This window comes from Tiliqua scincoides, chromosome 3, assembly GCF_035046505.1.
Source record: "Tiliqua scincoides isolate rTilSci1 chromosome 3, rTilSci1.hap2, whole genome shotgun sequence".
NCBI classification, from domain to species: Eukaryota; Metazoa; Chordata; class Lepidosauria; order Squamata; family Scincidae; genus Tiliqua; species Tiliqua scincoides.
The window spans coordinates 150690183-150704724 of NC_089823.1; the positions used below are offsets into that span (position 1 = coordinate 150690183).

Below are 14542 nucleotides of genomic sequence, written 5' to 3' on the forward strand. Positions count from 1 at the left end.
ACATTCACTGTGCTTGCATTCTTATCTGTCGTGAGAGAACACTGCGGCACGCTGCCAAATCCCAGCCAAATGCTTGTGAGAAACCGAAACCGTCCCTTTTACTCTTCCACTCCAACCTGCTTGGACATTTCCTCCTTACAACTTACACATACAAACTAATCAAAAACGTTTCAGGTAAGCATCCTATACCATAACTACTAGGCTTACCTTCCAGCAGGGTGAGCGTCTCACAGAAGCTGAGAAGGAATTTTCTTTTGTGGCTTGACGGCTGAGCCCTAGTTCTAAATGGGTGCGATGTTGCTTTGTGCATTGTGAAGGGTGCAACAAAAAAACTCATGACAAGCTCTGGAGGCCAGCTGTTTCACTAGCACTGGCTTCTTGATTGAATTTGGTCAGGAGATGGAAGAATAGAGATGCTTCTTTTTATTCCTAAAGACTCTGTTTATTCCAAGTTAGGAAACTGCCAAGATGTGACTTTTGTTCACAAGATCAAATGCACTGTGCAAACCAGGTAGTCACCCATGGAATTTTCCAAGGAACAAGAGTCAAGCAAGGCTTCTTCTAACCCAATCTGGCAGAGTTGGGGAAGCGGTTGCTCTGACAAATAGAAAAAGAAGTTTTGCTGTGGGGTCTGAGGCCTCAAGCCATAAATTCAGTTCAAAATCACAGCATCAATCTGGTTTGTGCTCTCCTAGCAGGCAGCCAGTGCCATATAAACATGTATGCAACACATCGTGCATCCTGCATTCGAATAAAGAAAATGAAAGGTTGTCAGGCAACGACATGCAATGGACAAATATTTTATCATATGCATTTCTACTCAGCTAGACACTAGGCTTTACTCTTATGCTCACTATCAAGCTGATCACCATTATAAAAATGTTAATAAGAACGCATGGTTTTTTTATTACTGAATTCTGTGGAATGAATTCTGTGGAATTGTTGACTTAGGCGACCCTTCTACATCCACAGCTGCCATGACATTCTGCTGCTTTTCAATGCTGCTGTGCTCCAAATACCTGCTTACAACTTTGGAGTGACCTCCCACCGATCAGCACATCTGTTTATAATTTACCTTCCAAATGCACTGTTTCATCACATTTGATTCTCCGTAGGAATCTTTTAACAATCCCCATACAACAAAGCAGTGGCACAGCTTGCTTGGCCTTACACAAGTACCTTCAGGTTGCCATTCGTTTCACAAGTAAGAAGCAACAACTCTAAAGTGCTCTCGCTTCAGTCCCATGGGAGCCTGCTGTTCTTGAGTGATCAGTAAAGTACTTTGGGGCATTAGGTCCTAATTGAAAGGACTGTAAGACATGAAAAAGCATTCTTTCTTGAAAGGGAAAAAAATACTGAATATTTCTTATACAATCTAGTTGTTGCAGGGAGTTTCCCCTGAAAATAAACTGATAGATGCAAATTCACAATATTAATGACATGGCAAATCCATGAGACTTCAGAACAAGAAGTGATTACAAGTTAGATCTGCAAGTATCTGCCAAGTCACAGCAGAATTTACAGTAGGTCTCTGGAGGTGATCCAGACCAAATTTTTGCGTCAACTGATGTATGTTCCCCGATGTGTGCCGAACACTGTGGTTAGGCTGGAATCTGGTACCCCAAGTATAGAGATGTTGATGTGGCTAAATGCCTTACATTATTTTTTGAAGATTCTCTCGAGACAGGATAACTTTACTTATTTGTTCTTTTTGGATCCTTTTGTAGGCACCTGGGGAAAAAGGTGTTTGGACCATTTTAAACTCTGTGATCTCTCCCCAGAGTCTTTAATGATGATGAGCCCGGGAGACGCAAAATAAATTTTGCATCAGAGGTTGGTGGACCTTGAAATGAGGTCTGCGAGAGCCAGGCTTTCTGCGTATGTTTTTCTCGGGGATCAAGCTCTTGTACTTTCTCCTGCCAGATATTTTTATAATATGGTTATTCCTAAATTTAGGATTGCTTTTACTTAAGCCAGGTGTAATGTGCTTTTATCAGCAGTTCTTTTGGGACATTATGCAAGGTGTCCCTATTCAGAGAGACTGTGCCCCTGCCCTCATAATGTGGTGGAGACAACTGCCCACATTGTTTTGCAATGTCCATATTATGATGACTTGAGCTTTAAATTTATTTCCCTGATTTTTGGTACTGAAACAGGGATGCAGGTGGAGGAGCAGTTTGCTTTTCTGCTATCTGATGTATACTCTGATATATCATTCAGGGTTTCTGTTATGCTGCACAGTTGGTAACAAAGAAAACTGAGAGTGTAAATCTCTGATTTTATGATTTTATATATGTGTAAAGGGGTGTTGGTCTTAATTTTGTGTATTTTGTTTCGTTGTCTGTGATTAGCTGGTTGGATGATCGTAAATAAAGTATATCTCTCTCTCAGTAGGTGGAAAGGGAAGTGACAGAAAGGAGACCCTACTCATCTTATTGGATAAGATTGCCATCCAGAGTTGGCATCCTTCGGTCTCAGGAGACTATGGTATCGCGCTCTGAATGGTGGTTCTGGAACAGAGTGTCCTCTCCAGTGCATGAAGTCTGGGTAGAGTAGATATGGAGGATAGACTGTTTCCCATGCAGCAAATCCCCCCTCTCCACGTCGCTGAAATGGTCCAATGGAAAGGCAGAAGCCAATACGGTTGGTTCCAGCTGTGTCGCAGGAGTTGCCAGAACGTGACTGTGTTCAGCCATGAACTGCCTCAGGGACTCCAGCTCCAGATTTTGCCTCGAGGTTGACTCCCGAAGCCTTTTCCATAACTGGATGTAGCCACAAGGCAGTGGAGGTTTGGGATCAGAGTTTTCCTTCTCTCACATGAGCTGCCTTCCCAGGCTGATGAGTCCCATCTACCCGGTGGCTGTTTAGTCTTACGACAAGTACAGCCAAACTGAGGGCCTATTCTTTTCCCCAGCCCCCAGGGGATTGCCATCCATCCACATATATTTACATATACAGTAGGCCTGCTGCATTTGCAAATTTGGAACCTGCAGATTTCATTAACAGTGGGTCCCTGAACCTGTGGGTTGGACCCACATGGACCTTCCAAAGATGACTGGAGCTCAGGAGGGTGTTCTGAGGGCTGCCGAGGCTGTATATGGCCTCCCCCGCCCTCAGAACGCATTCCAAGGCCTTCAGGAGGCCTTAGAACAGCCATTTTCAACCACTGTGCCACGGCACATTGGTGTACTGCAAATGGGTGCTGCAGGAATTTGGGAGAGGGTCATTTATTAGTAGGGCCATTAGGGGATGTGAGACCCCCATTGGCAGCACAGTGTACCTTGTCAATTCTCAAAAACCGATGGTGTGCCTTGACCATTTTAGTGCCTTGCCAGTGTGCCATGAGATGAAAAGGTTGAAACCACTGACTGGTCATTTCTGGTTTTTTTGTTTTTTTTTTTTTAAAAAGAAGTGATGTTTTAAGGCCTTAGAATGACTTTGGAGGACTTGGGTGGGTTCCCTGGTCCTCAGGGCAGGAAGAGGTCGTTCTTGGCAGCAGTTATGCACGCCAGATTCCATCCCTCTTAGATGTCCCGGACCCATTCCCTTCCTCTCCTCAGACTTACACCAGCAAAATAGCCAGTGAATGTCCAAGGAGACCCACAGTGGCAACCAGGTGGCCTAACAGGCCCAACCATCTGATTGCCCCCTCACCATTGTATGCAGCATGCAGTTCATCAGCACAGATACATGGCAGAAGATTGTGGGGGAAAGGATTTGGCTGTAAATCAGTATTTGGGTAGTAATGCTGATCCCAAGAAATCATAGTTTTAGAAGAAAAAATTCACTAGAGATTGCTCTTCCCATCAACACAACACTTTGGTAGAAAAAAATCAAATTATGAAATTCTTCAGTTCAACCAAAAAAGGTTGAAAAGTCCTTTCAAGGAAGAGACCTGCTAACTGTCATCAACATTAATCATGAATCAACATTAATCATCTCCTGATCTTCCATGGCAAGCCAGCATAAACATGTTAGTACAGTACTGTATAAGAGTATTATTCCCATTCATTGATCTTGTAGCATAAGAAAATATATTTCTCCTTCCTTAAAAAAGCCAATACTCAGCACTGAAGTGGAATTTCTTTCCACTCAAACATGTTATTGCAGACCTTGGTGTACAGAAAACTCTCAGTACTCAGCAAAACCACAGGGAATAATATTGGAAAAGAATTAGTCTTCTAGGACAACTGCAAAATAGTTGTTAAATAAGATTAAAGCCACCTCTACAGTAGATAACAATGTCAGACTGATCACTGATTCTAGTAAACTATTGAATTTGGCCAGCTCCTTTTGCCAATTATAATGAATGGAATTATCGTATGAGGTTGCTGGAAAGGTTTATCCATATGCAAGAAAAGCACTGTATGCATTTTTATTCTTTTCAACTACATCTCCTGAACTGATGAGAAAATAGGTTTCATTCTGCCAAACTGTTATTGGCAAAGTAAACCAGAACACTTAGGTTCTTAATCAATAGCTTATCTCTTGCCTAAATGTCTGATCACTCTTGCAGGGGGAAGGGAATATACTTATAACAATATTTTTCTATATTGTTTAGAAAAAACAATATTTTTCTAAACAATATTTTTCTATATTTTTTATTTTTCTATAAAATAGAAAATTTTATAGAATTTTCTATTTCTATAATATTTTTCTTTAATTCTATAATTTTTTATAGAATTAAAAAAAATTATGAGTGTTTCATGCATCAGTTTTTTGTTTTTGTTCTTTTTAAACAGAGATCAACACCATGGAGGAAAATGCATTTGTATGTGTATTTGTATGTGAATATTTAACGAAAGAGTTTTCTGCACTGTGGGCAAGGTTGGGCCTGATCAGCATACCCTTGATGTAACAAACCATTGGTGCTGCACTTCATTTGTTACTTAAAGTAACACTTATTTTCCTACACAAAGATTATCTCCTCAGCAGAAAGTTATAAAGCCCTTACTGATCATGAGACAGGGCACAACTCGACATACTATCATGACAATAGTGCAAGAAGAAATAATCTTTGAAGAAAAGAAGTGTCAACAGAGTTAATCACATCCATAACTGGAATCTCCAAGAAAAGCAGGCAGAATGAAACACTGTCAAGCAATGGGCAATTTTCATAATGGAGAGAAGTGAAAAGCCGTGTACCCCAAGGATCTGTCCTGGGACCAGTGCAGCAATGTTGTTGGGAGCAAGCAGGACTCAAGAGTCCAGCTGCTGGATGTAGTACAGGAGCAGAGGCACTCTGAGGGTTGAGGGAAGGAACTGAAGCAGCAAGGAGTCAGAGAGGCAGAAATGAAGAGACAGCAGGCAGGTTTCAAAAGATAGAGTGCAAGGAGGCAAGCCTGTTGTACCAACCTCTCTCCAGCCTTTTATTCACCCTCCTCCAACAATACAGAGCAAGCTGATGTTACTTTCGGTTAGAGATAACGCTAGCTGGCAACAACACATTCCTAGGTCTGACCTGGAATTCCTATTAGGGTGCATTCCTATCTCATCCTGTTGTTTACAGCACTGGGCTCAGACACTCAGCATAGTACCAAGGCCAGTAGAGTTTGCTCTGCACAGAAGCAGGCATGCCTGCTGTTGCCACATATGCTAAAGCATTTCAAAGCCCAGTGCTTCTGCACTGCTACAGACCGGTGCTTTTCAACCTCTTCATAAATGACCTGGAGACAGGGTTGAGCAGTGAGGTGCCAAATTTGCAGACGACACCAAACTTTTCCGAGTGGTGAAGACCAGAAGTGATTGTGAGGAGCTCCAGAAGGATCTCTCCAGACTGGCAGAATGGACAACAAAATGGCAGATGCGCTTCAATGTCAGTAAGTGTAAAGTCATGCACACTGGGGCAAAAAATCAAAACTTCACATATAGGCTGATGGGTTCTGAGCTGTCTGTGACAGATCAGGAGAGAGATCTTGGGGTGGTGGTGGGCAGGTCAAAGAAAGTGTCGACTCAATGTGCGGCGAGAGTAAAGAAGGCCATTTCTATGCTTGGGATCATTAGGAAAGGTATTGAGAACAAAATGGCTAATATTATAATGCCATTGTACAAATCTATGGTAAGGCCACACCTGGAGTATTGTGTCCAGTTCTGGTCGCCGCATCTCAAAAAAGGCATAGCGGAAATGGAAAAGGTGTAAAAGAGAGCGACGAAGATGATTACTGGGCTGGGGCACCTTCCTTATGAGGAAAGGCTACGGCGTTTGCGCCTTTTCAGCCTAGAAAAGAGGCGCCTGAGGGGGGACATGATTGAGACATACAAAATTATGCAGGGGATGGACAGAGTGGATAGAGAGATGCTCTTTACACTCTCACATAACACCATAACCAGGGGACATCCACTAAAATTGAGTGTTGGGAGAGTTAGAACAGACAAAAGAAAATATTTCTTTACTCAGCATGTGGTTGGTCTGTGGAACTCCTTTGCAAGTATACTAAACTTGTTAGATAATCTTATTACAATGTATATGCATGCTTAGATATATAATAACTACAGCATGTATTGGCAACCTTCAGTCTCGAAAGACTATGGTATCGCGCTCTGAAAGGTGGTTCTGGCACAGCGTCTAGTGTGGCTGAAAAGGCCAATCCGGGAGTGACAATCCCTTCCACACCGGGAGCAAGTGCAGTCTGTCCCTGGTCTGTCTCCCTGGCTATGCATAACTACAGCAATAGTCACACATAATGAGGTAGAAAGTGAACAGGCATCTCCCACATTCCACTTCGGTCCTTCATCCACTCAACTTCATTGACTCTCCAGACTCAAAAGTGTAGAAAGAATTAGCTGCCAAAAAATCTATTATTTAAATTCAAGCCTCATGGATTGGTAGTCCTATTCAATCAAATGGATTCTTCATACTTCACAACTATAAACAGAAGATCAAGGAATAAATGCATTATATTTTAAAATGAAATAAAAATATTACAGGCGGGCCCTCTTTATCCTCAGGTTTGGAACCCACAGATTTGACTCAGTGCAGGCTCCAAACCCATGCTGAAGGGCCTCACCTGACCTCCAGGAAGCATCTCCTGGCTGTAGGAGATGGACTCCGCCCATGGATTCATTTATGCACATGTTTCCATATGGGGGGTCCAGAAATGGACCCCCCACGGTTACCGAGATCCAAGTGTTTACAACAGGGGTGCCCAAACCCTGGCCCTGGGGCCACTTGTGGCCCTCAGGGAGCCTCCAGTCTCCAATGAGCCTCTGGCCCTCCGAAGATTTGTTGGAGCCCACACTGGCCCAGTGCAACTGCTCTCAGCGTGAGGGCGATTGTTTGACCTCTCACATGAGCTGTGGGATGAGGGCTCCCTCCACTGCTTGTTGTTTCACATCTGTGATGCAGTAGCAGCAGCAAAGGAAAGGCCAGCCTTGCTTTGTGCAAGGCCTTTTATAGGCCTTGAGCTATTGCAAGACCTTCATTCATTCATATAAGTTAATCTTTAATATATTCATTTATGTAAACTTATGTAAATTTATTCAAATTTTAAATGTAAATTAATTCTTTCTTTTCCCCGGCCCCCAACACAGTGTCAGAAAGATGATGTGGCCCTCCTGCCCAAAACTTTGGACACCCCTGGTTTACAACAATGTAATCAACTCTGGTCCTTAGGAGGAATTACAGGTGCAGCCTATTTATCCACGATTTTTTATCTGCAGATTTGTCTCAACTCGAATGGGGTGGGGGAACTGAAAGTCACACACACATTTGCCTCCTTTGCCCTTCGATATGGCATCTTGAGGGGAGGGGTTTGTTAACAGCTGCCTTAGTTTCCTTCCATCTGGAAGTGTCAGGCTGCAGTGTATTTGCGTAACTCTATGGCATTTAACACAACTCTTTTTTCGTTAATCACACCCGAGTCACGGAACGGAACTAACGTGGATAAATAGGCTGCACCTGTATTCTGAATCACAAGGTATCTGCAGTTAAAAGTTTCACAGCTGGGATTCCTAATCTTGGATTAAAGCCTCTCCTAAAATATAGTTCAACTATCTAAAATATTTTTATCCCACCTTTTCCCATCAAGAGGAGTCCAAGGCAGCTTACAGTATTTTTTCTACATATCAGTAGAATACAAAAGTAAAAGGAGGGCACTTCTCCAGCTCCTCCTCCTCACTGGGCAGTTGGTGTTTCTCTGTGAGGGGAGAGGAATACAGATCATCTTCAAAAGAAGGCAGAAGTAGTGATGGTAACAATTTATCCTGCTCTTCCAATATCCATGCCATTGCTGGTTCCTAGGTCAGGCAGCATGTAGCTCAGTGCTGGCACATTTATTATTCTTGTCTATAAACAGATGATTCATTAGACGGTTAGTGAAGGAAATAATACCTATGTAATATTAAATAGAGGAGTACATATGTAACATCATTATTGCAACAGGAATTCAATTTCACTATTGAATGACCTCTATTCCTACCAAGAAATTTTCTACTGAACTTCCTTGCTCCTTTTAGTGGTTAAAGGAACCCTTGTTACCCACTAGCTCAGGAACACATAGGAACAGGCCTACACATGTACCCAAACAAGAGCATTAAAGGATGCATATTTACAGAGAAAAAGGGAGAAACAAAAGCATTCAAATCACAATGCAGTACACATTAAGGAATTTACAATAATAGGAGGGAGAATCAAACACAAACACAAGGCAAATAAATGAGCAAAAATGCCCTCACTCCGCTTAGAACAGCCCAATCCTATCCAACCTCTCCCATGCTGATGCAGTGGTGCCAGCGTGGGTTCTGCTGCATCCTGTGGGGGAAGTTGCAACACCAGCAGGCTCGCAAGGTAAGGAGGTGTTGGGGCATGTATGTATGCCCTAATAACTACTTTAAAGCAGTGAGATCCAGGCCAGGAGAGGCAATACACATTCACTCTTCCCACCCCTCCCCCAGCTTAGTCTCTGGGAAACACACACACACCCCTCCCCCATAAACAAACAAACACTCTGAAACACTCTCTCCCATCACCTCAATTTTTCTTTTTCTTTTAAACTCATCTCTTCTTCCCCCACTCAGAGCTGGGGAGAGCTTTTCTCCTGAAGCAACTGGAAAATGGCCGCTCCTGGTGCTCTGGAGAGCTGGTCCATTGTGCAGGCGGTTCCCTGCTTTTTAATTGGTTTTTGTTTTCGTTGTATTTTTAAACAGAAGAGAAGCAACTTTAGGAAATTTTTTAAGAAGCAATTTTAGGAAATCTAATTGTAGGACAAGAGAGAGGGAAGACTGAGACCAAGATGAAAACAAAAATGATCCCCAGGATCACGTTGCTAAGGGGGCTGCAGGAACTGGCATTTACTCACCAGTCCCTGCAGCAACCTGTTGGGGGTGTGGGGAGCCCTATGCGAGTGTCTGCAGGGCCCCCCGCAGCTTCAAAAGCAAAAGCACAGCGATCATGTTCCACTTCTGGTTTTGCAGAGGTGTAACGTGATCACTGCGCTTTCACTTTTTAAACTGCAGGGAGCCCTGCAGGCAATCGCGCAGGACTCTCCACACCCCCAATAGGCTGCTGCAGGGACTGGTGAGTAAATGTCAGTCCTTGCAGCCCCCTTAGCAATGCAATCCTGGGGATTGCATCGCTGCCTCTCCCCTGCCCCCACCCCTTAAGGGGCTGAGGCCAGGGCCCTCTGGTTGGGACGTCTTGATGCCCCGGTTTGAGAAGCCCTGCATTATTAGACAGTAAATGAAGCCTCACAGCTGTTAGCTTACGTGAATTCTGATTTAAGAAAACATGCAGTATTTTGTTGTCAAAGAACATAATGAATTGTTAATTGCAATTTATTCAGCTTTGAAATACCAAGGGCATTCAGAATGAACAATACTTCAGTAGCCTGGCTTGTTAGGGATAGAATACTTTACAAAGGGTGAAACTAACCCACTTTTTTCCTTGAAGAGGCACAAAGAAGGTATACTTTTACAAATGTCACCTACATACGAACTGTGGTTGGAATATAAAGGCTAGGACACTATAACGTCAGAAGTTTTGTTCTGAACCAACAATTATTCCGGTGTGCTGAAGCCATTAAATACGGACACGTTTGTAAATTGACTATTTGTGTACATTTCAACAAAAAAGAAAAAATGCCCACAATGTAAATGACTTTTCCAGTATTATTTCATGCTTTTCCTATCTCCATCTCAGCACAAAGTATTTTAGGTTGCAATCCTAGCATACTTATCAGAGAACACACACTGCTGAACATAGCAGACCTTACTTCCAAATGGGCACGCAGAAGATTAGGCTGAATGTCCTACAGTATCTGGTGTACAAGGACCCAGGTAGTATCCCCAGTGTTAACTTTCCATGAACCATCCCTAACAAAGCCTCACCCCAATCAACTGTAAGGTATACCAATCTCCAAGATTCTCTCCAACAATGCTGACTTTTGATAGCTCCCCATAAAACCAGTGGTGTTGCTAGGGGGGTGCAGTGGATGCAGGTCGCACCAGGTTACGCGCACAGGGGAGTGATGCACACTAGTGACCAAAATTGCTAAAATCATGGTTTCTAGGAATAATACCATCATGTTACATACCATTCAATGCGTAATTGACAGCAGAATGCAATGAAAAATGACGTCAGAACATCTGTGTTCTATCAAAAGGTATAGCCGAGAAACCAGCAGGGTGGGGTAATGGTACATCACCATGCTCACCAGCCAGGTCACTGCCCTGCATGGGAGGAGGTCCATCACGGGGGGGTGACACAATGGCCTCCCGCACCAGGTGACACAAACCCGACTGATGCCACTACATAACACTGAAGTTAATTTGTATTCTCAAAACACACTGGCTGGGTTTCTTAGCTGATTACTCATCCTAACATTATACTTATTCTAAGCCTTGGAGCTGCCAGGGCAATGGAGGCAGGGCTTTTGTTGCAGTAATGGCTGCTCCAACATCTTCTCTCTCATTTCGTCAGAGAGAGGTGTCAGATCAATAGTCTTCATGGGATTGTTTTGCAGCTCAGCATTTAAAAAAGAAAAAAGAATTGACACACAGTATATATTCAGTTCTCCGGCTCCTGATTTTGCCTCGAGGTTGACTCCTGAAGCCTTTTCCACAACTGGATGTAGCCACAAGGCAGTGGAGGTTTGAGATCAGAGTTTTCCTTCTCTTAGATGAGCTGCCTTTCCAGGCTGACGAGGCTCATCTACCCGTTTGTCTCATCACTGCTCTCTCTTCAATTTCCTGATACCCACAAACCCCTCTCTTGCCCCTCCCCCAAAGGATCCCAAAGGATCTCCTCTATGGAGAACTCGTGCAAGGAAAGCGCCCTACAGGTAGACCACAGCTGCGATACAAGGACATCTGCAAGAGGGATCTGAAGGCCTTAGGAGTGGACCTCAACAAGTGGGAAACCCTGGCCTCTGAGCGGCCCGCTTGGAGGCAGGCTGTGCAGCATGGCCTTTCCCAGTTTGAAGAGACACTTGGCCAACAGTCTGAGGCTAAGAGGCAAAGAAGGAAGGCCCATAGCCAGGGAGACAGTCCAGGGACAGACTGCACTTGCTCCCAGTGTGGAAGGGATTGTCACTCCAGAATTGGCCTTTTCAGCCACACTAGAAGCTGTTCCAGAACCACCTTTCAGAGCGCGATACCATAGTCTCTCGAGACTATGCCAACAACATATATTCAGTTACACAAAGCTTTTTTGTCAGCATAGATCATCGAATTTTAATCGTTTTCATCACATAGCACCCCGGTAAGGTGCTAAAATTGTCAAGTCACACCATCAGTTTTTTTTTACCATTGACAAGGTACACCATGCTGCTGCTAGGGGTCTCAAATTCCTTAATTGCTCTACTAATAAATGACCCACTCCAAAATCCCATGGCACGCCTGTGGACCATCCATTGCACACCAGTGTGCAACGGCACAGTGGCTGAAAGTAGCTTGCGTACACAGTATAATTAGTACTGAACCTAACAGCAACATGGCTGGAACAAATGTAAGGTATATACTCCTTGTTGAAGTATAAATCAAAGAGAAATCAGCACAATCAGCTGTAATTGCTTTTGCATTTATTATCCTTGCCATGTTCCCAATGAAGGATGACAAGCACAGGTATACAAACACCTTATTCTACAGTAACGGCAGCTATTAGGGCAAGATCAACAAGGCCACATAGTGTTTTGTGTGGACAGGGTTTACTGCGTCTTAACTCGCCCTACCACACAGATAATTCCACCACAGTTCTTTGATGGTCTATCAAAGAACCAAGGAAAGGAATGAGCAAGCTCACATCCTGAGGCATGGAAAGAATCTCCTAAACCTTTATCAGCTGACTGCAGGCTTTGTGTCTGATTTTTTCCAAAGACCCTTGGATACCTGTTTTGATTACAGAACAAGATATGGAAGGTCTAAAAGATTCATAGCCTAAAAACAACCCAGATAGAACAAAACCATGAGTGCAGAGCCTCCTTTAATGGCATTTTTCAAAGCCCTCTCTAGCATTGGTGAAGAGCAACCAAACAGACTGCCCTTATCACACTGAGAAATAAATTACTATTCATGACAAAGTGAAAATTACTTGTCATAACATTTGGAGCAATGTTAAGGAACCTTGTCAGAATCTATTATTATGAACATAAAATTTTATTCACGTTTTCAATACTATATAAATATTTACATGAGATTATACAGACACCACATTTTGTATAACCTAACAAACACTCTACGATTAGGAATTATGAACTAAGGGCCAAAACAGATGTGACCTAAAAGATTTGTGATCTGATGCCCCACCCCTTTTATTAACATTAAAGTAACTGGGGGGACGGGCTTACCCAGGTTTCACCCTGGAGTGTCACGTGAAGGGATTCCAGGCAGGAGCCAGCCAAGATGGTGGCCACTTTGTTCAAACACTTAGAAGCAGCAGATGTAGCTTCATAGTCTCACTACCAATGCTGTTCCTTTGCCTTTGGAAGCTCAAGCTACCAAAGGCGAAAGAGCCAGCAGCAAGATCAAGAAGCTGCAACCACCACTGCCACCTCTAAGCAACATGAAAAGACCACTCAGTCAAAAAGCTGACTCTGTCACTGTTTCACTGTGCTCTGAAACTGGAACACAGCAAAAAAAACAACAACACAGAGATTGCAGCAGCTTGCAACCTGGAAGTAATTGGCGGTGACATGGTGACATCACCCCCAATTACTTCTGCGTCTGCACGATGGGGGGGGTGACTCCAGGAGTCACTGCCCTGCACCACAGAAGCAGCCCCCATGCTTCTGCAGCAGCATTACAGGGGGGGGGTGTTTCACCATTTCAGCTGCACTGTTTTCCCAATAGAACACCCCCACCCAAAAGAGGTGCCATTATAGTTGCTGGAGAAAAAATATAAACATGATACAGGTATGTGTCGCGTCACCCCCCCCTCCACACACACACACACACACACACACACACACACACACACACACAACAGGACTGATAGCTTCACAGGGACTGCAATTTAAGTTCGGAAACTAGTATAGGGAAGCATTAAGCAAAATTTCCCTCAAAGCTGGCACTCTGATTAGAGTCTTCTTAAAGAAGAAAGAAGACTCATGACTCTACCAGGTCATCTTGGCCCCGTAAGACAACACAGTATCATTAAGCACATACTGTTTTTCATTCAAGCTGTTTCTCACCTAGCATTCTTCTCCAGTGAATTGTATATGTGACTTAGGGTGCAATCCTAACCGCTTATGTCAGTGCTTTCCGGTACTGATATAAGGGCAATGCAGCTCTGAGGCAAGGGAACAAACATTCCTTTACTTTGAGGAGGTCTCCATGACACCCAACAGCAGGATGCACCACATGGCCCGTTGGCACCGCTATGCCAGTGCTGGAAAGCATTGTCATAAGGGGTTAGGATTGCACCCTAAATCGCACATCATTTAATAATATCAATGACCAATTATCAAATAAAATTGTTATTTGAAATAAAATTGTTTACTACATAATTGGTCACCACACTTTTTATCATTACTTACAATTTTATTCCGTTTTCAAAACGGTTTAAGTATCACTTACCCAACTAATTCTAGACTGCTATCTTATTTCTAACCCCTTCCTAACTTATCCTTCACCTCACCATCTTGCTTATATGTATACCACTTTTTAAACCAGGAGCTCTGAAACATTTCAAAATGGCAGCAAACAAAACAATTCAAATCACTGTCTTGGAATCTTTGTAGCATCCTTGTATCATCTCACACTTATTGAGAAAGATATGAATGCTAGCCAAGAGATCAGGACAATTTATCTCTTATTCCAGGAAGCGCTGGGGATCTGCAAATTGCTCCTGGACAACCACCAACAAAGGCAGGCTAGGAAGATCATGTTTTCAACATCTCTTCTACAGGATTCATACTGTAATTGGCATTTCAAGATACAGGATATTGTGATGAGTCTCCAGCATAGCACTAAAAATTTGTACCTATTTCCTATCATCTTTTCACTCATAGGATGTTATACTCAAGTATACCTTCTGTCTGACCAAAAATCATTTTTACCTCTTCAAGGTCTATTATTGTCTTGGCCTTGTACATTACAAGCATGTGGTGCT

General features: G+C 43.2%; 1 protein-coding gene across 1 annotated transcript in view; it reads right to left on the reverse strand.

Moving 5' to 3' along the window:
• Positions 1 to 14542, reverse strand: part of CTNNA3 (catenin alpha 3) — an 808499-nt gene that overhangs the window by 709178 nt on the left and 84779 nt on the right. The gene's annotated exons all lie outside the window — the stretch shown is intronic.